We start from the raw sequence: 26,542 nt of genomic DNA, 5'->3' as shown, positions 1-26,542 counted from the left end.
ATACATTCAGGGAACTCCGAGTAGGCAAGTACGACCAGAGGCCCATCTTCTTTGTGACATATAGGGTGCGTTTGTTAAATGAGTATTTGAGATTAGAGGCTGGAAAATGAAACTAAACAAATGAGACATCGCTTGTGTCACCCTGGCCTTTAGCATTGACTAAATAACCAGTCACAGACTAAGTGGCTGGGGAATTTTGTGTTGTTCAGTGTAGTACTTGCCCTGGTACAAATGCTGTTCATCTCCATACAGCACTGCTCTGTAGTCAGCCCCTCTTGTCTTCTAATTGAGGAAGTAAATTGACTTAATTTATCTGTTTTTCAAAAATGATTGAGCTGAATTACAATAAAGTTGATGGGATCATAGTATAGACGAAGATGTTTTTGCATAGTAACATAGATTCTCTAGATCAAGGGTTAGCAAACTATGGCCTGAGGGCCAAATCCTATCCACTTGCTTGTTTTTGTAATTAAGTTTTTTTTGGAACACAGCCATGCCCATTTGTTTACATGTAGTCTAGAGCCGATTTAGCACTATTTAACAGCAGCACTGTGACAGAAACTCTATGGCCTGCATGGCGTAAAATATTTACGAGCTGGCTCTTTACAGAAAACATTTGCCAATCTTGCTCTAGGGTCATCTCTTCGTATTTGATGTTAAGTAGAAATCACCTAATATGTAAGACAGAAGATTGAGTTGGTTTAGAACCAACATGGCAAACAATAGGTTATTAAATTTTTAAAATTCCCTGCCAAGAAGAGAGAGCATTACAAATATGTTAGCCATAAAGAGTTCAATAAATATGTATAAATGAATAAACACAGATTCTGTGATTGGCCTTCAGATTTGATCTGAACTCCTGGCAATGGGAGGAGGAAATAAAAGAAAGGAATTGGTCATCCCTATTGGTTACCTATTGCTTCATAACAAACAACTTTGAAATGTAGTGGTTTAAAACAACTACTATGTACCATTTCTTATGAGACTGTGAGTTGGTTGAGTGTTTTTACTAATCCAGGTTGGGCCCAGCTGATCTTTGTGGGCTTGCTCATGCTCTTGTGGGCAGCTGGTATGTTAGCCCTGGGATGGCTGGTCAGGGATGGCCTCAGCTAGGACGGTTCATCTCTACTCCACATGATTGCTCATTCTCCAGGAGATTAGCTTGGGCTTAGGCAGTAGCCATGGTGGGTTCTAAGAAAGTAGGTAGAAGAACACACTTGAGGCTTGGGCTTGGAACTGGTATACTGTTACTTCTGTTGCATTCTAGTGGCCAAAGCAAGTCACAGTCCAGCCTAAATTCAAGGAGCCAGGGAACAGACTCCAACTCTTAGTGTGAATTACTGAAAAGTCATGTTGCAAGGGGTAGAGAAACAGGAGGGAGAGAATTGGAGCCATGATTGAAGTCAATCAAACAGCATCTACACCAGCATATACTCCAACCATATTTTTTTTTAAAGTCATCTCTGCAATCTAAGGTGGAAAAGAATAGTCATCATACGTTTATTCAGCCCCACCCTCAGGTATGAATCATCAGTGTCTTCAACTAAGAGGACTGGTATCTTCTAGTTAATGACAGATGCAGAGGAGGAGTGGAAAGAAGACTGTCAGAAGTATGATACGTTTCATATGAGACCCAGACCCATGTTATTATTATTTTTTATTTTAAAAAGATTTTATTTATTTATTTATTTATTTATTTATTTATTTATGAGAGACACAGAAAGAGTTAGAGGCAGAGACACAGGGAGAGGGAGAAGCAGGCACCATGCAGGGAGCCCGACGTGGGACTCGATCCCGGGACTTCAGAATCACGCCCTGGGCCAAAGGCAGGCTCCAAACTGCTGAGCCACCCGGGCTGCCCCCAGACCCATATTAAAATGCTGCTTGACAAATTTCACCAGGGAATCAGACTCCATTTTAATAGATTAAGGGAATAAGGAAAATCATTATTAGAGAAGTAACCAATGACTAAAATAAACATCAGCTTTTGAGACTAAAGCCCTAACAGACCTACAATATTCCTGCTGACCATTCCCATTCCTGTCCACTTCCATTTCAGGTTGGCATTAAAATCGGTCATTGTATTCAAAGATGGCATTGCTATCTATGGATATGGATATGGATCTGATCAAAAATACAGATAGGGAATAAATATTCTTTTTTAAGAACTCACCAGTCATATGATGATAACTTTTTTTTAATTGCTGGAATATCTTCATTACTACCAAACTTGCCTCAATAAATAATAAGTATAAATAGCAACAGTGGATGTCAGAAATCCTTAACTGTTCTTTTCCTGGTATCATGGGTTGTCAGTAAGAAAAGAGTAAACATAGGTAGCTCTTGCTCCTTACAGTCATGTAGAATCCCCTAAAAATCAAAACAAACAATTAAAGACAAAATCAAAATTGCCAAACCACCCAGACAAGCCCCACAACCTAGGTTTGAGAACATTCTTTCTGGTCTAGAGCCAGTCAGGGCTCTGTTTAGCCTTGTTCTCAAGAAGCCAATGGCCTTGCATGTGATCTTCTGTTGACTTGCCATCATCAGCAGTAGTGCATGGAGAGGAACATAGCAGGATTTAAGGAACTATTGGATGCCTGTTGATTCAGACATTGGGACCAGCTATGAATGGAAATGTATGTCAATTTAGATAGAGTGAAAAGGAACCAGAGTGCTATTACTGAAGAGGTGGAGAGGAGCCTTTCAGGATGCTTGCAGATGACTCGTTTCTGGGAGGGTTGAGGGGAGGTAGGGCTGTCTCAGGAAGAACAAATGAAGCTTCCAAAATTTGGGTTCTGGAAATCAGAAGTTAACCTTGGGCAGATCACATAAAGGTTAAGTGATATAACATATATAGTATACCTGGCACAGTACTTAGGAAGGTAGACTTCAATAAACGTTGGTTTCTTTCCTCTCTTTGCATCTACAAACCCACCTTAGGGATTTCTTAAAAAACAAAAAACCTGCCAGCCAGTTGCCATTGGAAAGATGTCAAATATGATAAGCTGCTGATAGGTGGTAATGATCAACAAAATTCAACTCAGGTGGATGGAGCAGGGCATGTCACCTCTCCCGCCCCTCTCTTTATCACAGCTTGGAGGCAGCACAAAGACATTCCTTCCTTCCTGCAGAGGAAGTGTGTGTGTTCTCTCAGACCTACCTTGGCATTCCTTGATGTCTTGGAGAAGCAGATGACCCTGGCTGAGCAAGACAGTCAGCAGAACAGCAGCCCTTGATGCTGCAATTGGAAATTTCCATTCTTTGCTTGCAGCTCTGAAAAAAAAAAAAAATCTAAAGAGCCCAGTAGCTGGGAAATTTCCACGATGGAAAATTTTAACATATTCTTTAGCTCTAAACTATGCAGGTTTATGGAGACTATTTTTTTTTCTTTTGGTAATTTCCTTCTTTAACAATAATTTATGAACATGGTAACACTCCAGCTGTGGGAATAAAGAGGGCAAGATGACTTGCAGGAGAATGGGTATGGTTGGCTGGTTGTAGGCTGGGCTCTATACACATTTGACCACCCAAACCATTGAAATGCAGATCAGTACAAGACCCACTGGTTGGGAACACATCCAAAATAGAGATGGTTTGCTCTGGAGCATTGCAGAGAAATCTGTGTAGAGACTGAAAGTAGAAAATGGATAGATACAGCTTTGGAACAGGAGATGGTGAGTTGTATTGCTGCAAAAAGAATCTCAGGCGGATTCCTTAGACCATTGCTTCTTAAACATAAACATGCATATAAATCATCTAGGAATCTTGTTAAGATGCAGATTCTGATTGGTAGCTCTGGGGTGGGGCCTGAGACTCTGTTTCTAACTGGCTCCCAGGTGATGCTGAGGCTGCCCTTTTGAGGACCTGGCTGTGAGTAACCAGATGATAAACAACATAAACAAACCTCATCACTGTGAGGTCAGCATGCCTTCAACAGCAAAACACAGTCAAAGGGCAGCCAGAGGTGAGCTCCCTTGGGGTTGTTTTCTTAGGTTATGAAGCTAGGGTCTAAGAGTAGACCTAAACGCCTTCTGGAAAGATGCTTCATGCAAGTATGAATATAATGGGTCTTTTGAAATGTTGGGATTCAAGCAGTTACCAGAAGCCTGCCTTCTCAGCCTGCTGGAGTTGATGGCTTCTAGAAGGCAACACCTTTCCAGAGAAGCCCCAATAACAAAGTGGTGAGGATGCCTATGCTGAACTTGTCTCCTGAGTGATTCCCTAGCATTGTGGCATATAGTGGCATGGGTGAGACACCAGTGGACCAGCTCCAGTTATTGAGGGAAGACTGTTGGCCAGAATGGTATAAAGGGGAAATGGAATCTGGAAAATAAGTTACTTCCATCTCAGCCAGAATAATTGTGTCATGTTTACTGAAATAAAATAAAAAAGAAATTGGAAAAATTTCCATTTTCTTAACAGCTAGCTCACCTCTGTGCTACCTATTTTACTGAGAGAGAGAGAGAGATAGAGAGAGATAAAAATCTGTGGCATCTTTATTCCCAGTGTTACCTCCAACTGATCTGTAATGTATCTGCTATGTGTATCTTCAAAGCAACGTTTGTCCTATTTTTTGTTTTCCATTCAATTGAGCTTTGGATGGGTTATTATTACGTTTCAAATTAAAGTATACAGAGGAACATACGGGAAAAAAGAAGGGAGATTCCCAGAATGAAAATGTGATGTTGAAATCAGAGTATAGTAAGTGTGGAATGAATTTGATAATATAAGTTTTAAATATATATTAAAAGTAACTATCCTGGGTATCTTGGCTATCCCGGCATCTACATAGCATTTAGAAATTCTAAGTGGCTTACATTTGGATGGTTTAGGGATTTGGACTTCTAGAGATTGCTTGAAATGTTTTTCAAAAATCTTCACTGTGGGGTTAAGGCATGATTTGGCATTGAAATAAATTTTCTGATTCCTTAAATACAAGTCTCGATTAGCTGTTATTCACCTGAAAACCATCTGACAACCTATAGCCAATCAAATAGAATTTGATTTACAGTCACATCTACTTAATAATAAACTAATAATTATAATAAAATTAAGCATAATTGAGTGCTTTCAACAGGTGAGACATTTCATCTTTACAACGAGCTTATCAGATAGGTACCACTATTATACAGATGAGAGAATGGGATATAGAGAGCTTAAGTGAACTGTGTGGGACCTGTATATTATGGCCTCACAGGGAATAACCTCCTCTGGCCAGCCCCACTTACTCTAGTGCTTTGTCCAAGTACCACAGCTATATCTCAGCTTCAGTCCCCTTGTCACAGACAGATGGATCGACACTCCTCAAGTTTAACAACTTCACAGAGCTTGATTCAAATACTGAATGTGTTGTTAGTTGCTTACAGCTGCTATTTCTCTAGCCGTGCAGTAAGTCCAGGCAAACTCTTTTGAAGAGCTCATTAAAACTGCTAAAATAAAGTCTTAGAAGCAGGTGCATTCATTAGCTGAAATGCAGACGATTATGTTAATATCGCATTCAGGTGACAAATTTAAAGCCATCAAAATCATGGAGGATAAAAGGATTTTCAAAGCTAAAGTTAACTTCTTCCTTTGTAGGGCTCTTTGCTCCGTTAAGCATGTGACTGCCTTTGCAGCTGTCAACATGGGGACCTCCAGTGTTACCTCACAAAAATAAAGCCATGTTTGCAGTATCATAGTTCCTTTACAATTTCTTGCATCTCTATTCAGGAAAAGAGAGGTAAGGAGTTGCCTACTATCCTAGTGCTTGGTTTTAAATAGGAAATTTGGCACCTCATTTAAAATCTATTGTCAGATTAGGTCCAAGGGTAGAGGAGACACATTTAAAAGAATGGTTAAAAATATGTAGACATTGATTCCAGGTTTGGATCAGATGGACCAACAGCTCTTCCAGAAAACAATCTTTCTGCTTTTTCCTCAAAGAGTACTGAGCATGAAATACATATATGATGATACATTAAGTATTTAGGAGACAATATGTCACAATGGAAACAATAGTTACTCTAGGATGATTTCTATTTTCTTTATTTTTGTATTCTCAAATTTTCTACAATGAATATGTATCATTGTATGAAGTTAAAAATAGTTAAAAACTTATGGAGCAATTAGCCTCTCCACATCCAGTTATTTTTGCCTATAACATTGGGTTACTATTTAATTACCCAGCATATGGGAGCTGGATGAGATGTTTCTCCAAAGTTCTTTCTTCTCAAACCTAGGATGTCTGTGGAAACATTGATCCTTCCTTTCAGAAGAAAATATAAGGAAACTAGGGCTAGGTATCCAGCTACTTATTTAAAAAATCAGAAAAATGCTTAAAGATGTTTGCATCATTCCTCAGCATCTCAATCAAGTGGGCATTCATCAAAATGAATTGAAAAGGGAATGACTGAGCAACCTTTTAAGGACAGGTTAATATTATTTTTAATTTTCTGAGCTATATATTCTGGCAAACCTTTTTAAGCCAACACTCAACACATTCATTTTTTTTTCAAATAAAAAAAAGCTACAATGACTGTATTATTGATTGCAAAATATAAATAATGAAGCTGCTATAGATTTGACCCCATCTACTGATAGAGCATGTTTACATAATATGTGTGTGTGTGTGTGTGTGTGTGTGTTTGGCTAAACGGCTTAAAATTAACAAACCGAAAGCCTGTTGGTACAACATAATAGTCCTATTTTTACCTCCTGTCCTTTTCAAATCTTTTTCTATCTATCCCTTATACTTTTTTTTTTTTTCACAATTCAAAAGACCATTGACCTCGTTTTAAATGAAAAGCAGTATAGAACACAGGAAAGATCTCCTTGGGATGGGAATGAGTAAGCATATATATTACTTCTACATACATGTATGCATACATGCCCCTTTCGTGGTCAAGAGTGGTCTAGCTGAAGCCCTGCTCCAACCTGCCGTAAGTCTCATTGGTTGGGACCCAGAGTGTAGGTAACTGCTTCCACTGCTGGACAGCTCCAACTCTCCTATCCACTCCATTTCATCACTGAAGCTGTGGGTTCAAGGCAAAGTGAGGAAGGTGGCCAGAAAACATATCTATCCTTCTGATATGGAGCATCACTGCCATAAGATTAGAAGGTAAACTTCAGAACACAGAATTTATTTATTTTTATTTTATTTTATTCAATTTGCCAACATATTGTATAATGCCCAATGCTCATCTCATTATGTGCCTTACTTAGTACATGTCACCCTATCTCCCCCTCCACCTCCCCTTCTTCAACCCTTTTGTTTGTTTCCCAGAGTTAGGAGTCTCTCATGGTTTGTCTTCCTCTTTAATTTTTCCCCACTCAGTTTACTCCTTTCCTTATGGACCTTTCACTATTTCTTATACTCCACATATGAGTGACACTATACGATAATTGTCCTTCTCCAATGGACTTATTTCACTCAGCATAATACCCTCCAGTTCCAACCATGTCAATGTAAATTGTGGGTATTCATCCCTTCTGATGGCTGAGTAATATTCCATTGTATATATAGACCACATCTTCTTTATCCATTAATCTGTCAAAGGACATTGGAGCTCCTTCCAGAGTTTGGCTATTGTGGACATTGCTGCTATGAACATTGGAGTGCAGGTGTCTCAGCATTTCACTACATTTGTATCTTTGGGGCAAATACCCTGTAGAGCAATTGCTGAGTCACAGGGCTCTATTTTTAACTTCTTGAGGAACCTCCACACAGTTTTCCAGAGTGGCTGCACCAGTTCACATTCCCACCAACAGTGCAGGAGGGTTCCCCATTCTCCACATCCTCTCCACATTTGTTGTTTCCTGTCTTGTGAATTTTAGCCATTCTCACTGGTGTAAAGTGGTATCTCATTGTGGTTTTGATTCAGAGCACAGAATTTAAAGATGAAAGGAACTTGAGAGGTTACATTAGTCAAGTTTTCTTTTAATGTCTTTTCTAAAGCACACTTGATAGTCATCCAGTCTGACCTTGAAATTTTCCAATGACGAAAAATGTCCTACTTTTTAAAGCTTATATACTGACAGATGGGTAGATAGAACACAAACAGCATTATACCAAAATGCAAAAAAAAAAAAAAAAAAAAAAGTTATTCCTAATCTGATACCCTTTAGGAAACCAACGACTTTTGAATTTCTGTGGCTGATCCAGGATCTCCCAGATTCAAGCAAATAGTACCATTTAGGATCCATGAGAAATATGAAGAGGCTAAACCATTTGGCTTAAAGACACTTTGGAGTTATTATTAGTCAATGGTGTCCATCACACCATGAGAGTCAGACCCGGAAAAGGAAAATTGTGTAAAGAATTTGTAAGCCTCAATACCACACTATTTCCCAAGTCTCTCCCAAATCCTTCCCCCTTCGGTCACTCTGACACCTGTACAACAAAGGAAAATTTCTGAGATTATTTTATCCAGGGATATTTCCAACACTTAGAAATACCATCTACATTGAGCAATGTGTTCCAAGTTACCTAAAGTGTACATATGGCAGTATTCCTTTCAAAGGAAATTGAAGAGTTTAGCAGTATTATGAAACAACTAGATGTGATAACACAAAGAACAAAAATAACAAAAGAAGATCTTTCAAAGATAGTGTGCCCTGTGGAAACAGTTTGATATCCTGCCTTTCCACATTGGTTCTAAGGAGATTCTTTCAAGATGAGCTTAAAATGAAAATGGTATTTACCCAAAGATTATGAAAGCACTAATTCAAGAGGCTGCCTGTCCTCCCTGCCACCCTGTTTATTGCAACACTATTTACAGTAGCCAAGATATGGAAGCAGTTCAGTATCCATCAATTGATGAATGGAGAAAGAAGATGTGATATCTATATACAATGGAATATTATTCAGCCATGAAAGAATGAAATCTTGCCACTTATAACAACGTGCATGGAGTTAGAGGGTATTATGCTAAGCGAAATAAATCAGCCAGAGAAAGACAGATACCATATGATTTCACTCATGTGAGGAATCTAAGAAACAAAACAGATGAGCAAAGGGAAAGAGGAGAGAGAGAGAGAGAGAGAGAGAGAGAGAAATCAAGAGCAGATTCAACTACAGAGAACTGAAGGTTGCCAACAGGGAGGGGATGGGTGAAATAAGTGCTGGGAATTGAGTAGTCTACTTGTCATGAAGAGCACAGGGTAATGGATGGAAGTGTTGAATCACTATATCCTACACCTGAAACTAATATAGCAGTGTATGTTAACCAGCTGGAATTAAAATAAAAACCTTGAAAATTAATTAATTAAAAATTAGGTCCTAAAAAAAATGAAAGTGGTGTTGAGTTTGGGGAAGCAAATTCAGAAAATCAATTAGCTAGTAGGATAAAACTACAATTTTGGCTAAATAAATAGAATAGAGACATTTAAAAAATGCTTATTATTTTAATTAATTGTAAGAAAAACTATTGAAAAAAATTCAAACAACACAAAAGACTGTAAGGAAGAAAAGAAAAAAAAAACTCCCCACATTTCCTGTGGATCCTAAAGGGTTTTATTTACTTGAGAGTGGGGGGTCCTGGATCAGTAACAGAAATTCAAAAATAGTTGATTTTTTAAAGGGTAGCAGGATTAGGAATAACTCCCTTTTTTTTTATGTTTTGCATTGTGGTGTAATACTGTTTGTGTTCCATCTACCCATCTACCACCTAAAAATAACCATCACAGATTTTATGGGAATATCATTCCAGAAACGTAGATAAGAGATATTTTAGAATTTTAAAGAGATTTGCATTCAGGCAATGAAGGAAGGATGGTCTTATTGATGATGGTCTAAAGAAACCCCAAACCTAAATTTTTATCATAATGTCTATTTCATTTGAAAGTGATGAAAGAAAGTGAAGGGAAAAAGAATCCTTAGTCCATTAGCAATTGTAAGAAGATGAGTTTAATTGAAAATTGCAGAAGTTTTTATTTTTGTCTACATATCCATGATCTAACTCTTGATTGAGCTGCATCAAAAACATATTACAATAAGATATGTTTCCATAGTGTTTTCCAATTTACAGATCAATGTTATACTGAGTCTCATGGCCATATGAAATAAGCAGGGTTGATATTTAGCTGGTACCTATTAGTTTGGCCATTCCAGTTGTTTATGGCCAACTGTCCATTCTGCCTACTTGGACATCTTTTTTGATTGACCAATACCACAGCTGTGTCAGTTATCATATGCCACATTGAGACCTATTTTTACAGGTGATGCCTCTTTTTCTGAACATACCAAATACTTCTGTGAGCCAAAATTTATTCTTTCCATTTTCTAGCATTTGATATTTTTTTAAAACGTGTCACTTTTAATCTTATTCATTCATCAGTCAACTTATCCCGTAAGATTCCTTCTCTTGCAGAGGTGAAATAATTTTTATTTGTTTAATTGTTTCTTTATGGAAAGTAGAACTAAATTTCCCCACTTGGCTCCTAAACATACCTTATTAAAGTCACTTTTGGAAAAAGACTTAACTGGGAATTTTCAAACTTGAAGGAAATTTTACTTCTTTTATGTTGCAAATATCAGAGACATAGTGGTCTCCATTATCTGTGTTAAATTCAGGGAACATTGATACTGATTATCCAAATGGCAGATTATCCCAGATATTTCTTCTTTTTTTTTTATAAATTTTTAATTTTTATTTATTTATGATAGTCACAGAGAGAGAGAGAGAGAGGCAGAGACACAGGCGGAGGGAGAAGCAGGCTCCATGCACCGGGAGCCCGATGTGGGATTCGATCCCGGGTCTCCAGGATCGCGCCCTGGGCCAAAGGCAGGCGCCAAACCGCTGCGCCACCCAGGGATCCCTATCCCAGATATTTCTATTTAAAATTTTAATGGTAGCTCTCTCCTCCTACTTATATTTGACTAATATTAATACAAAATTAGATGCCATTTCCTGACTTACTCACCAACCTACCTTGAGAAGATGCAGGTCAAATAGGTGGAAGAAGAAAGACAATATTTCCTTGGTAACTCACACAATCACAATAGAAGGTAATTGCTTAATCAAAAGTACAGATTTTTCTGAGCAATAATAGCTCTGTTTATTTTATAAACACTAGAACATTAGACCACCTGATAATTTTTCTGGAAAAAAAAAGTGTAAATAAATTTAGAAAACTGAATCTTATTTTTCTATGGACATATTCTGATTTATTTTTTTTAATATTTTATTTATTTATTCATGAGAGAGACACACACACAGAGAGAGAGAGAGAGAGAGAGAGAGGCAGAGATACAGGCAGAGGGAGAAGCAGGCTCCATGTAGGGAGCCTGATGTGGGACTTGATCCCAAGACTCCAGGATCAGGCCTTGCGCCGAAAGCACATATTCTAATTTAAAGATATAGTTTCATTTTACTTGATCCTTAATTGAGAGTGGCAGTTGACCATTCTCTTATGGTGTTTTATGCATATCAAGCAACAGTTGCAAAGCCTATGCTGCTGCTACTTGTTTTTACTTTTATTGTATGTAAGCAGCAGAACCGGGAAGCCTGGGTGGCTCAGTGGTTGAGTGTCTGCTTTTGGCTTAGGGCATGATTCTGGGATCGAGTCCCACATCGGGCTCCCTACAGGGAGCCTGCTTCTCCCTCTGCCTATGTCTCTACCTCTCTCTGTGTTTCTCATGAATAAATAAATAAAATCTTTAAAAATAAAAAAAAGGCAGCAGAACCCACATTTTGTGTAAAGCAGTTAAGGCCACACCTCAAAATACTTCTTCCATTCTTTGGTCTCTCTTCAAATTGTATAAATCTTTTGCCTTTTATAAAATACTTCTTCCTTCTTCCCCAAATTCATTAGGTGGCCACCTCAGTTTTTTGATGTTTGAAATGTCATACTTCTTTAATATTCACTAATTAGGCACATTAGGGAAAGGACCAACTTGAATTAGTGAAAATTTGGAATGCTATTATATTATTAAAAATTCATGTTTTATCCCTTTATGGTACAATATGCCACTCAAGCAATCCATAGTGAAGTATTTCCAAGAAGAAAGGCTACTGCCAGGACTGCTTTATAGATAAGAGTCTTCAAAAATGTGCACCGTAAGCTTTAAGCAAAAGAGTGTGGCAAGGATATCTAAATGTGTTGAGTTCACGTTCACTGAGCAGTTGCTGTATGTTTGGCATCACGCTAGAAAACTTTTGTCCCCTTGAGTTAACAATTCATTCTAAATTGTCACTCATTTTGCCTAACACTTTATCTCATGCTCTGTTTAATACCTGTCTAAATGTGCTCATTTATTCAAAAGATTTCTAACAGTTATAATGAGTTAGGCACAGGCGCAAATTCAGAATGACTGGGATGAAGGTCACTTACCATGCACACTAACACCAGCCAATCAACCAGCAAGCCCTTTGTTCTAGGCGCTGTGGCTAGTTAAGGGCTTCTCAACCTTGGCACTGATGACATTTCAGACCAGATAATTCTTTGTTGTGGGGGGCTACCATGTGTGTTGAACAATGTTGAGAAGGCATCCTTTGCTTCTTTCCATTAGATGCCAGTGGCACCCCCACTTCTAGTTCTGATAATCCAAAATATCTCCAGATATTGGAGTAGAGGAGACAAAATTGCCCCTGGAAGAGAACCATTGAGAGTATATACAACACACCTTCTTTATTAGATTATAAAGACTTTGAAGGCAGAGACCCAATCTGATTGATCACTTTACCACCTCCTCCCCACCAGTTAAATTTAATTTCTGGAACAGAAATGCTTCTTTTCCTTTTTTTAAATTTTTATTTTAAATATTTTTATTTATTTATTTGAGAGAGAGAGCACACAAGAAGGGGGAAGGGACAGTGGAAGAGGGAGAAGCAGACTCCCCACTGAGCAGGGAGCCCGACACAGGGCTTGATCTCAGGACTCCAAGATCATGACCTGAGTAGAAGACAGATGCTTAACAGACTAAGCCACCCAGATGCCCCCACAGGAATGCTTCTTGATGAATGTTCTGGAAAGAACAAAATATCTCTGGAGTAAGTACCTATACCATTGTCAGCCTTGCACAGAGCATTTTTGTAAACCTGGAAGATGAGTCAGGTAACCAGAGTAAATTCTAACTAATTTTTACAATTTGAATAATCAGTCCTATTCAGATTGTATATCCACTTGGCTGAAGGTCTACATTTGTATAGGGCTTTAATGTGTCTGAAGCATATTTCACATAATGGCATTTGATCCAGGTACAAGGATAATTACTGTGGCCACCTCTGTTTATAATTTAAGCTCTCAAATCCCAGAGCCATATTCTTCAGGCAGGAGTGGGAGGCATTTTGATTTCAGTGGCATTGCCTTTGGTTATTAAAAGGAACTCTTAAGGTTGGTTTAATAATGTTAAATTTAAAGTTTAGGATTCTCTTTTACCATGTTAGAAGTAGAACATCCAAAAGGTTCTCCAGTGATCTGAGTGATTCTGGTTTACTCAGGTTCCTGGAAATTGCCAGAGGGCCTTAAGGGAGGAGGGAAATAAAGAGTGAGGAAATTTTCCCTGTGGGCAATTGGAGAAAACAAAAATATTTTTGTGCTGTGGAGACTTCTCAGGAAAGGAGGGTTGGCCAGCAGACGCATCTGCGCAAGGGGAATTTCCACATTTGGGAAAACATGGTCATAATTAATGACTTAGGAAAGCCAAGAAAATGGACCATGTTGGAAAAATATGATTTTCAATGGCCAAGTTATTGTCAACTGATTGAGCCAGAAAATTGGATTGTTTTAGGAAGAGATTTTTAATTGTGAATATTTGCCTACAGGTCCTTCCTTTTGTAGATCTATTAAGTACCCTGCTCTTGCCTGAGGAATCAGCTTTCCATAGCCAGACCCACTCTCTCTGTCCCTCCCTCCCTTGAGGGAGTGTTTGCGCTAGACTTCTGGCCTGGACATTGGGCCTTTTGCTTTGAACACAATGCTCTGGACTAGCCAGCGGGGCTATTAGCATCCATTAGAATAGCAATGATTATCCAGGATTCTTGGACAAGGGCGGAAGGATGACATTGCATGATCCTGATGTGGCCATCGTTTATTGAAGACTCCAATGTCCTAGGCCCTGTACTGAGAACATTGAAAAACTATCCTTGCTTAGATGTGGGGAAACAGAGACTCAGGAAATTTAAGTAATTTGCCTACAGTCATATAGCTTTAACTACCAAGCTATACCTCTCTTCCTGTATATAAAGTCTACTCCCTAAATTGGAATGTTCTCACCTTGTATACAACCTCTCACTTACTTTACTTCCTCCTATCTTCCCCAAATCACTCTTTTTAAACTACATCTGGTCTTGGGGTTGTGCTCAGCAGAGAACTCCACGCATGATTCTGAAGAGGAGAAATCTGGGTTAGCAGGCTCAGCAGCGTCTCTGTTTACCCAGGGAATGATTATGTGGTCAGAATGTTCTTGCCCCACTTTTTGGCTTTCTCTTATCTCAGTGATCCATTTTATTAAAGCAGGTACGATCATCTTTTACTTCTTCTCTCTTAACGTTCTCAGTGTCAGAATACAGCTTGATGAATTTCAACAAATTTGCCAAGGTAGAGGTCAAGTTTTTCAGAGAGAGAACTATAGCTAAGAAAAAAAATCCCTCTATTTGATATGTAGATGTGGTATCCAGTAAAATATCTATAAAATGTCAGACATTGTTTTGTGAAATGAAAAAATTACAGATTAAATCATGGCCCCCTGAAGCAACAGTTGTATACTTTAAACTCATCGGAGATGGCTTCTAAGCTAGCCCTGCCCTGTCATTGCAATGAACATGAGAAAACAGACCTAACTAGAATTAAGTCTAATTGTCCTGGATTGAACCTCAATGTGTGTTGCAATTAATTTAAAAAATCATAGCATCTTGGGATGCCTAGGTGGCTTAGTGGTTGAGCATCTGCCTTCGGCTCAGGGCGTGGTCCTGGAGTCCCGGGATCAAGCCCCACATCAGGCTCCCTGCATGGAGCCTGCTTCTCCCTCTGCCTGTGTCTCTGCCTCTCTCTGTATGTCTCTCATGAATAAATAAATAAAATCTTTAAAAAAATCTTAGCATCTTGAAAATAATTTAGCATGCTTCTTTTCTGGTTGAACTTAAAACATATTAATTAAATCTTACTAATATTTGTTTTCTGAGTAGTTCTAGGACATAGCCAGACATTATTACCTTTATTTAGAGATGTGAAAACCAAAGGGATGCATTAGTTTTCTCCTGCTGTGCAGCAAATTACCACTCATTTAGGGGATTAGAACTACATCTCATTTATTAGCTCACACTTCTGAAGTTCAGAGGTCTGGGCAGGTTTGGCTGGTTTCTCTGTTTAGGATGCCACAAGGCAGAAATCAAGGTATTAGTCAGGCTAGACTCTTATCTGGAGGCTCTGGGGAAGAATCTGCTTCCAAGCTCATTCAGATTGCTGGCAGAACCTGGTTCCTTGTGACTGGTGCTCTGAAGTGCCTGTTTTCTTTCTGGCTGTCAGCCAAGAACCATTCCCTGTTCCTAGAGGCCACACACATTCCCTCTCACGTGGTCTTCTCTATCTTCAAAGCCAGCAATCACTCTCCCTTCTTTCTCACATTCAGAATCTCTTTGCCTTCCTCTTCTGCTACCAACTGAAGAAACTATTCTTTTAAAGGGCTCACCTGCACAAACCGAGGCCCCTCTGGATGATCCCCATATCTTAAAGTAAACTGATTTGGGACTTAAATTGCATCTGCAGAATCCCTTCACAGCAGTATCTAGATTAGTGATGGAACCAGTACCTAGACTAGTATTTGACTGAAGTTCAGGAGATAGGATTCTTGGAGAGCCATCTTTAGAATCCTGATAACCATAATGAAATAGAATTATCCAGTTAATCTGAGATATGATCTGGAAATAGGCTCCCAACAGTATTGAATCAAATAATTAAATTACTTGTTTTACTCCTGTTTTTTGTTTTTAAAGAAATATTTGTGTATAGCTTTTTATCTAAGATTTTATTTATTTATTCATGAGAGAGCGCGCGCGAGAGAGGCAGAGACACAGGCAGAGGGAGAAGCAGGCTCCATGCGGGGAGCCCGATGAGGGACTCCATCCGGGGACTCTGGCACCACAGCCTGAGCCAAAGGCAGACGCTCAACCACTGAGCCACCCAGGCGTCCCCAGCTTATTTTTTTGATATATATATTTGGGGGTTGTACTTTCCCATATTTTTTACGGATATGTGATCAATAATGTTGCCAAGGCTATTTTGGGACATGTTATGTTTCAGGGGCCTGTGAATGTCTAAGAGATAAGTGTAGGTGTGAAGCTAGACATGGGTGTACTGGGGTGGGGGGGTGGTGATGGCAGGTGAAGATGGGCGAGAGGCTGACTGTGTTAAGTACAGAGGAACAGTTCGTTCTTGTGTATAATATATTCACGGAAGCCCTTTGAGAATGGGAATCATTTTGCTATTTTCTATTGGCAAGTCCAGGGATTCTTTGTGTGTAATTTATGAGCAGTATTTGGGGACATTTCTAAACATAAGGGCATTTTGGAGTATGCTGGGTCACCATCACCAGGATGCTGTGTCCCCAGTATGGAGATGAACTTCTCAAAGCTTCTGTTCACAATTTCAATGTGCCATGGCCTGCCAGATGCACAAGATGTCTGGGATGCAGGCTGAGCCAGTGGGTTCAGCCAGCTGCTGATCCAGAAGCCTGGGCCTACAGAAGGTTGCCTCAGGATTGAGAAGGTGTGGGAAGGACTTAAAGGATCATAGAGGGAGATGAATGAAGGCTACCATATTCTTCAATTTTAGCATTTTACCTGAAGGACAGCCTGATGAAAATCTGGTTTTCTGGTGAAGGGAATACAAACTGTTTTAGCCTGTAAGAAGAACATACACAGAAATATGAAAACCTCACAGAAAGGCAGAAAATTTCAGATGCTAAGTATTTCTCTCTTCTCCCAAGAACATTTTGGTTTTCCCCCTTCTTGAAATCCTAGCCCCCAAAAACGGAGGAAAGGAGGACATTGCCCAAATGTTTCTTTTAAATTGTCTTAAAACATCAGAAAATGTTGAGAAAATGTAATCATATCAAGGGGGCAAAAGGAAAGAAGGCAGTAGAGAAGGCAGTCAATAATTGCACTGATAGAGCACGAAGACTAAGAGTACATGTGGCATGTTTAGCTCTGAAAAGTAGGACACAGGAGGAAAGAGACGATGTGGAAGAAATTAGTATTGCTTATTAATTGTGATGTCTTTAAAGCATGCCACATTTTAGATCTTTTAATAACAAAGTTCTTTTGCTCTATGAAGGACAACTCTAAGGATGCTGATAATAGGTTACAGATGTTCTTTTATTGCTAAAGTTTCCATTTAAAAAATCTTTCCTCTTATGTACTCATTCACTCAGAAATATTTGATGAGAACCTGCCATGTGCCTTGATCTAAGTGCTAGGAATACGGCAGTGAATACAACACACAAGGTCTCTGCTGTCATGGAGCTTACATTCTAGCGTGGAGAAGTTGGAAAATAGTTATATTTTATTACATGATACATAACGAGGTAAACAAGATAATGTTAGACAACGATAGGTGCCACACAGAGAAATAAAATGAAGTGTTGGATGACCAACCAGTTTACCATTTTAGACTGGGTGGCCAGCAAAGATATCCTCTTTGAAGAGATGACATTCGAACGGGGATCTAAATGACAAGGAGGAGCTGGTCATGAAAAGATCAGAATGCATAGTGCTCTAGGCAGAGAAAACTGGTGGTTTGAAGGTCCCCAGGATGGTAACAAGTTAGAGTCTGAGGAAGAGAAGGAAGGCTTGCATGGCCGGAAGTCTGAGGCAGGATAAAGTTGGACAGGAGGACAGAAACTGGATCTTTTAAGCATGGAAGGTCATAGTAAGGAATTTGGATTTTAGGTGAGATAGGAAGCCAATGGGAGGTTTTAAACAAGGAAGTGATTTTTTCTGTTTCTTCAGGAGGCAATTGCACTAATTCAATTCAGGTGAACAATGGTGACATGAACTAAGACAGCAGTGGCAAAGACAGGGAGAATAGAATGGATTAGGGGTACATATGGGAGGTAAAGTCAACAGAACTTTCTAGTGGTTTACTATGATGGACATAGGAGAAAGAAATAGATCAAAGTTCTCTCCTCTGTTATTGGCTTAGGCACTGGGCAGATGGTGATGCTATTTAGTGAGACAGGTAGGCTGGGAATAAGACGTATGGTGGACTGTGTCAATTCCCTTTTCAACAGCTGTTCTTTTATTGATTTATAGATTTTTAAAAGACTTTATTTATTTAAGAGAGAGAGAGAGAGAGAGAGAGAAATAGAGACAGAGATAGCAACAGAGATAGTGAGAAGGAGCATGAGCAGGGAAGAGAGGGAGAAGCAGACTCCCTGCCGAGCAGGGAGCCCAACGTGGAACTCAGTCTCAGGACCCTGGAATCATGACCTGAGCTGAAATTAGATGCTTAACTGACTGAGCCACCCAGGCACCCTAACAGCTAAGCTGTTCTTCTCTTCCTCCTTGCTAGCAGAGCCCTGACTTGGTTGAGGGTGACAGTATGTCCAGCTCCAAGTGATGAATCATGTTTGCTATAATTCAATCATAATAATCCCATTCTCTTTTGCTAGCTACTCAATTTCCCTATTTCCTTTGCAGCCAAGAGTGATTCATTTCTGGCTAATGAGACTTAAGTGAAAGCCTGCTGGGGATAGACATGGCTATCTTGAGCACCATCACAATGCCTGGAGTCACAGCAGCCATTTTGTGACTACAAAACAAAAGACATAACAATTAAAAGCCAACATGTTAGGGATGGTGACATAGAAAAAAAAGAGAAGGGGGATCCCTGGGTGGCGCAGTGGTTTGGCGCCTGCCTTTGGCCCAGGGCGCGATCCTGGAGACCCAGGATCGAATCCCACATCAGGCTCCCGGTACATGGAGCCTGCTTCTCCCTCTGCCTATGTCTCTGCCTCTCTCTCTCTCTCTCTCTGTGACTATCATAATTAAATTAAAAAAATTTAAAAAAAAAAAAAAAGAAAAGAAAAAAAGAGAAATACCATCAGTGGGTTCTTGATGGTATAGTTGACCAGCTGAACCAATACCAGAAATAATCTTCTGCCAGACATCTTGTTTATGAGAAAAGTAAAACTCTAGTTAAGTCTCTTGGTGTTGTTTGATACAAGAAGGTTAAGGGAAAGAATCAAGAGTTCTCTTTGGCTATGTTCAGTTTGAGATGCCTGTTAGATATCCATGTGGAAGTGATTCTAAATTCTTTCCTTCCACAATGGAAAAAACATTTCTAGACATTTTTATCTTTTCATATGACTATAATACAAGAGAATGTGAAAAAAAATAAGTATAAAAGTGAATGAAGGTGCAATGGCCATAAAGGAGCCCAAATCAGAAGCTGACTATTCATATACAAAACCTACTTTCCTAGTATTGGTAGGTTAGCAAGATCAAAGTTGTTAAAACAGGAAGGCTGGGGCAATGAAGGGAGTTCAGTCTGAGGACCAGTTAGGTCCCTGCATTTCCAAGTACTTTTCATCAGCTTGGTAGGGAAACATCCTAGACTAGAGAACTATTTCTATTAAGATAGCTTCTCACCTATATATTACAGTGTTCATGTATTGCTTTACTTCCTCTTCTGACATATAACAAATAACCCAGCGAAAATTCCCCCACTAACTTACCCAGGGAACCTAAAGTAGGCCAAATTGAGCTTTTAGCACAGTTTCTGGCTGCTGATAAAAATCAGCCTCTACAAATGCAATTGCATCTATTTCCATTAGAGCTATCACCAAAAGTAGATCACCAGTTTTGTAGATTAAAAGTTTGCCAACCCACATATTTTTTTCCTTAAACACTTTATTGTACGCTGGATGGTTTAGACTCCATCTATAGAAAGAACAGTAATTTTTCTTTTCTTTCTTTCTTTTTTTCTTTTTCTTTTCCTTTTTTGCTGGTGGCCCATCAGAAACAGCTATTGATTTTGTGTGTGTGTGGACAAGTAACTGAGTCCACAAAATTGACTTCTCAGGGTAAGTATCTTGTGTATCTGTCCATCCTGTGAAGTCTATGTTCTCTTGAGGTTAATTGGCTCATCATATTCTGCTTTCATGTCTCCTAATTCGTCACTATGCTCAGGATTTTTGCCCTTACACCTTTCATTTTGTTTTCCCATAATTTATTACAACCAACATTTTTCTAACAGTTTTGGATCTGCATTAATTTTTAAGTCCCTGGAGGAACATCATGTTCCCAAACATTATGTTCTGCACTCTCATGCTCATACCACTTCGTGCAGTGCCAGACACCTCCTGGGATCTCAAAAAATGTTGTTTCTTTTTAAAAGATAGGTGATTACTATGGGATGCCCATAAAATACCTTTCTCAGTTGAGTTACTCTCGCTGTTTATATATTCCCAGTGGCTTAGGTGAAAATATTGGTTAATAGAAAGAGCCTAAGTCTTTGGAAAGCTTAGTTAGTCTCTTTTTCACTGTAAAAGCAGAGGTGAATATCGACTGGTCTTATAGCAGTGTTGAGAAAAAAGTGATGAAAAGCATTAGGAATGAGAAGGCCTTCCATTAAAAATATGAAATGTTAGGGAGATGATAGTATCATTCCTACCAAGCAGGCTTCAGCTCAAGAGGAGCTCACTCCACAGATAGACAATATTCATCAATATTACAAAGGTGGTTGTCCCGTAGGATCCCCTTCTGCTGGTGGGACCTGCTGCAGACAGAACTTCTTTTCAAATATTCAAAAGATCTGCTATACCCACAATATTTCCTCTTCTCTCAGCTTCTCAGCTCTATCTAGAACACATCAATGTCTTTCTTCATTGCAAATTTGAACCTCCCTCTGAATTCTTCTAAGGTTGTTTGAAGCAGAGGAATAGGACCATGGACAGAGGTATAGCCTACCAATCACTGGAGCTGCAGGAAAGCAAACTCTTCCTGCCAAGAATCCCTGGGCGAGGGGTGTTTAAATGAATACATTCTCCTTCATTTAGGGGTCATTTTTTCCTTTTCTAATTTCCCTGTGGAATGGCACAGTTTCTTCTGGAAACACTGGCTTGCTTCACCAACTCTATGCTCCTGAAACAAACAGAATACTCATTTTTGCAGATGCAGTTCTTAAAATGTTTTAAAATATTTTTATCATAAATATTACAAACAGAAAAATATAGAAAAGTTTAACAAACATTTATGTATAAAATACTCAACAAATCCTAATGTCTGATTTACTTGCTTTTGGGTTTTTTGTTTGTTTGTTTGTTGTAAAAAGTCCTGGAACAGATGAAACCCACTGTCTACTCCCGATCTCATTCATTTCTCTATTTTCCCCCTTTTCCCAAAAGTAATCACTATCTTGAAGTCCCTATAAATCATTCTCATGCATGTTTTTATACTTTTATATTATATATGCATATTCATAAACAATATATAGTATTGTTTTATATTTGTAAAATGTAAAGGGATACCATATCGCACTGTACATAACATTCTGCAATACTTTTTTAGTCATCATTACTTTTTAGGTTTTTTCGTGTTTCAACCCGAAGAACTAATTCATTAATCTCACCTGTTATACATTATTCCCTTGTTTAAAACACCCAAGTTGGGACACCTGGGTAGCTCAGTGGTTGAGCGGCTCCCTTTAGCTCAGGGTGTAATCCTGGAGTCCCGGGATGGAGTCCCAGGATTGAGTTCCGCATCAAGCCCCCAGAGGGGAGCCTGCTTCTCCTTCTGCCTATATCTCTACCTCTCTCTCTCATGGATAAATAAATAAATTCTTTTAAAAAATAATAAAATACCTAAGTTACTTTTCCATTTTTTGGCACTATAGATGTGTGGATTGGTTTGAGTTTGCTGTTGTTTGGTATAATAAACAATACTGCAATTAACATTTAAATACCTAGCTTCTGGTATACACTACCTAAGAGTTTTTCTAGGCCAGAGGTTCTCAACCTTGGTATTACTGACATTTTAAACTAGATAACTCTTTATTGTGGCGTAGGATATTTAGCAGCACCCCTCACCTCTACCCCAAAGGTACCAGTAGCAACCCTGATACACAGGTGTGACAACCAGAAACCTTGCCAAATGTTTTCTAGGGGGCAAAATCACTTCTGGTTGAGAACCACTAATCTAGGCAAGAGAACAACTGCTGAGTTTTAGGATTATATGTATAGATCATCATTTTGCTTTCTAAGAGTCCTATTTCTCCACATTTTGCTAAGTTTTGGTAATTTTAAATCTTAAAATATTTGCCTATGTATAGTTATGAAATGGTAACTTTTTATAATTTTATTTTGTTTTCCCATCACTTCTAGTGAGATTGAACATCCTCTTATATGTCTATTGGCCATTAGGGTTTCTATTCTGTGAATTGCCTGTTCACATCCTTTGTCAAATTTTCCTTCTCGTTGTTTCTTTTTTTTATTGTTTTGCAGGAGTTCTTTATAATTTTTGAATATGAATACCTTGTTTGTTGTATGTCTGGGAAAATATCTCTTCTCAGCTTATGCTTGTCTTCACTTTGTTGATATATTTTTATTTTAACTAGTAGAATTATTCAGCTTTTCCTTGATATTTTATTCTTTTGTGCTGTATTTAATAAATTCTTCCTATCCCAAGGGTGTATAGACAATCTCATATTTTCCCTAGAGATATAAAATTTGACTATTCACATTTAGGTCTTTAAATAAACTTAAAATCTTGTGATGTGAAATAGGAAATACATATGTAAGTATTCCAACACACATTTATTAACACTCATCTTTTCTCTCAAGGTTTGTTTAAAATCTCTGGTTTTAAATTTTGATTTTTTGGTAGGGCAAACCTCCTGACTTATTCTTTTTAAAATTGCCTTGAGTATTGTGGTTGATTATCTGTCCAAAGGATACTGTCTCTTCCTCCTTTCTAACTGAACCTAAATTTTTTTCAGGTGTCCATGAACCCTACCCCTCATTGCTTAGTTTAAGCTTATTATAGTAATTACATTCTGTTAGCACTGGTTTGGCCATAGGCATGTATTGCATCTTTTCCTAATGAAACCTATGTGGAAATTGTGTTAGGGTGGATGTTGGAGAGGATAGGTCAGTTTTCTTTTCATTTAAGAAGGTACAAAAGAAGAGGACTTGCCCTTCCTATCTTTTTTTCTTTTTAAGATTTTATTTATTTATGAGAGACACCGAGAGAGAGAGGCAGAGACACAGGCGGAGGGAGAAGCAGGCTCCAGGCAGGGAGCCCCACGTGGGACTCGATCCTAGGTTTCCAGGTCTCCAGGATCATGCCCTGGGTTAAAGGCAGGTGCTAAACCGCTGAGCCACCCAGGCTGCCCTGCCCTTCCTATCTTTGTACAGAGTTGGAGGAAAACATGATGGCTGAAACTGTAGCACCCATCTTGCCACCCTGAGAGGACACACTGGAACCTAGCACACTAAGAATGGCTAGGCCAACAGATGAAAAGGTCCCAGGTCTTAGTGATATCATTGTGCTACTCAATTAACCAATCCTGAAGCTGCCTACAGCTGGACATCCTGTGATGTGAAATAACAAAGCTGTTATCATCTAAGCCACTTTCAGTTGTATATTCTTTTCACTTGCAACCAAAGACATTCCCACCTACTATAATTAGTTTGATGGCTTACTGTTCTTTTTTTTTTTCTTAAGCTTTTATTTATTCATTAGAGACACACAAAGAGAAGCAGAGACACAGGCAGAGGGAGAAGTAGGCTCCCCGCAGGGAGCCCAATGTGGGATCCATCCTAGGACCCTGGGATCATGACCTGAGCCAAAGGTGTCTAGACACTCAACCACTGAGCCACCCAGTTGCCCCTGACCCTTTACTGTTCTACATAAATGAATTGATTATTGTTCCATGTTACATAATCAGGTCGGGGTTTTAAAAACTGGGTTTGCATTGAAATTAGGCATTAACTTTAGAAGAAATGGCATCTTCATTTTAATGAATATTCCAATTCATGAATATGGTATAGGTCTCCACTTATTCAATCTTAATTTGTTCCATAAAAATATTTTATATATAAAATCAACATCATTTAATTTATGAATAAAAGCCCACATCTGTGTTATATTTATTCCTAGGCACTTCGTTGCTTATTGCTGTTAAACATGGTGTGTCTTTTGTTTGCCATTAACTATTGTATGTGATAAGTACCGAGCTATAGGATTGCAATTAAATTTTGCTTGTTGATCTTACACCCCTACAGCCTTGCTGGGTTGTCTTTTCAGTTCTAATATCTTTTCAGGATAGTCTGTTTGATTTTCTTTGTAGACAATCATATTACCCAATTAAAGAGGGCTTTTCTTTTCTTTTCCCTTACTGTGATAATAGAGATGCCATAGGGTCAGTCATAGAGGACTGTGATCCAGTTTCCTGTCATGTGCCTTTCCTTGTCTTCCTGCCTGATCATTTCTTCCTGCAAGGCCCATCTTCAGAGAGTGGTGAGCTTTTTTTTTTTTTTTTTTATGAGCCTCTTCAACAAGCCACTTTGTGTGTGGGAGGGTGGGGGTTCTCAGTCTAGCCCCTGTATTGAAACTACCATTTGTAGTTTCAAACAGTGAACCTGGTTCTGCTTCCCACTCACTCCCCTCACTTTTAGTCCCTCTAACCCTGCAGAGGCTCTATTGCAGCATCCTCTGCCTCACACCTGGACCCCAACAGGGCCATGTCTTCAATCTCATTCTGCTTTGTATTCCTGGTTCCTAGAAGACTTCACATTTTGGTCCAACTGTTTCTTTTCATCTTTCTCTTTTATATTTTTAAGACCATTGCTTTGTGTTTGTAGCTGAGCAAGTCCCCCAAAGATTTGCATGGAATTATGCTTTCTTGACCAGATATCATAATTCCAAATGTCTGTTTTGTAAAGAATTACAGAACTAGCTTCTACCCCTACTGACACCACACATAGTAGTTATCATCAAATACAATACTACTCAGAATTTTCACAACATCTTTCAGCTCCTCACGTTTTGTGAATGCTACAGTATCTGTGTTTGTCAACTCAGTGTGAGAAATGGAGGTAAATATTATTTCCAACACCTGAGAAAACTGAGGCTTCTTGTTTAATTGGGGCCAAGACTAACCAGACAGAATGATAAGATTGTGAGTTCCTCCAAAGGTCGGGCTGTGCCTTGTTCATCTTGTACCTCATACAAAATGACCCTCAATGAAAGTTTTTGAGCTGAGCACACCAAATCCTAGGCCCATGCTAGCCTTATTCAACAGGGTATCTCATGAATTGAGGAGACCCCTAATAAGGTCTTTAATATCTAGACAATGCTATGACTTAAAAAGGAAGGAATGGAAGGAAAAGAATAAGATCAGCAAGAGCTGATTTTAAGCAAAGTGAATGAGAAGGAATTGTCAATGGCATTTCATCTAGAAAGTGGATTTTGATTGAGATTTAGATTTTTTATACTAATCCCTCATATAAACTAGCTTAGTATGTAAATATAATCAAAATAGCATTCATTAAAATTGCAAAACTTATTTATTAAAATATGTAAAACAGCCAGCTGCAGCAGTAGTGATTAAGAAGTATAAAAATAAATTATTTTGCCAACAAACATTTATTGAGTTCCTACTATGTGCCAGCATTGTATAGGAAGTTGGAATACAAAGATAAATCACACAGGTCCTTATGCAGCTAACTATCTAGTTAGGCCAAGTGATGGGCAAAGAAATAATCCAAATATGAATGGATAAGCTACTTAAAAGTGTCAGTTCACATTAGCCAAGAGGTGGAAGCAACCCAAGTGTCCATCAATAGATGAATGGATAAACAAAATGTGGCATATGCATATAGTTGAATATTATTCAGCCTGAAAAATCAATAAAATTCTGACACATGGTATAATATGAATGAACTCTGAGGATATACCAAGTGAAATAAGCCAGTTACAAAAACACATATACTCTATGATTCCACTGACACGAGGTACCTAGAATAATCAAGTTCATAAAAACAGAAAGTAAAATGATCGTGGCCTATGCCTTGAGAGCGGTTTGGGGTAGGGAGAGAAGTTTTTTTTTTTTTAATTTTTATTTATTTATGATAGTCACAGAGAGAGAGGCAGAGACATAGGCAAAGGGAGAAGCAGGCTCCATGCACCGGGAGCCCGACGTGGGATTCGATCCCGGGTCTCCAGGATCGCGCCCTGGCCAAAGGTAGGCGTCAAACCGCTGTGCCACCCAGGGATCCCGGGAGAGAGTTTTTTAATGGGCATAGAGTTTCAGTGTCATAAGGTGGAAAAGTTCTGGAGATCGGATGCCCAATAGTGTAACCATACTTAACACTATTGAACTATGCCCTTAAAAATGGTTAAGATGGGCAGCCCGGGGTGGCTCAGCGGTTTAGCGCCTGCCTTCAGCCCAGTGCCTGATCCTGGAGACCCGGGATCTAGTCGGGCTCCCTGCATGGAGCCTGCTTCTCCCTCTGCCTGTGTCTCTGCCTCTCTCTCTGTGTGTCTTTCATGAATAAATAAGATCTTAAAAAAAAAAAAAAAAGGTGGTAAATTTTGTCATGTACAATTTACTAGTTTTTTTT

The 26,542-nt window shown here is 38.9% G+C and overlaps 1 protein-coding gene and 1 long non-coding RNA gene across 33 annotated transcripts in view; one reads left to right on the top strand and one right to left on the bottom strand.

Moving 5' to 3' along the window:
• The window catches only part of MKLN1 (muskelin 1), a 322,363-nt gene that overhangs the window by 57,635 nt on the left and 238,186 nt on the right, over positions 1-26,542 (top strand). For 7 of the 32 annotated variants that reach the window (XM_072764031.1, XM_072764015.1, XM_072764026.1 and 4 more), the window contains one exon: positions 24,328-24,437. The exons of 20 other annotated variants lie outside the window; for them this stretch is intronic. The gene's annotated coding sequence lies outside the window, so the exon portion shown is untranslated. Of the gene's footprint in view, positions 1-19,938; positions 20,003-24,327; positions 24,438-26,542 lie in introns of all 32 variants that reach the window. 5 more of the 32 variants (XM_072764032.1, XM_072764014.1, XM_072764028.1 and 2 more) reach the window with 1 other exon arrangement.
• LOC140599689 (uncharacterized) lies at positions 1,715-12,579 on the bottom strand. Its single transcript, XR_012002638.1, has 3 exons — positions 12,313-12,579; positions 3,164-3,276; positions 1,715-2,370 (listed from the first exon to the last, which is right to left on the bottom strand). It is a non-coding gene; the product is annotated as an uncharacterized lncRNA (long non-coding RNA).

This window comes from Vulpes vulpes, chromosome 7 (assembly GCF_048418805.1).
Source record: "Vulpes vulpes isolate BD-2025 chromosome 7, VulVul3, whole genome shotgun sequence".
NCBI classification, from domain to species: domain Eukaryota; kingdom Metazoa; phylum Chordata; class Mammalia; order Carnivora; family Canidae; genus Vulpes; species Vulpes vulpes.
The sequence above is the reverse complement of the archived record's forward strand: the minus strand, read 5'-3'. Positions and strand labels throughout refer to the sequence as shown.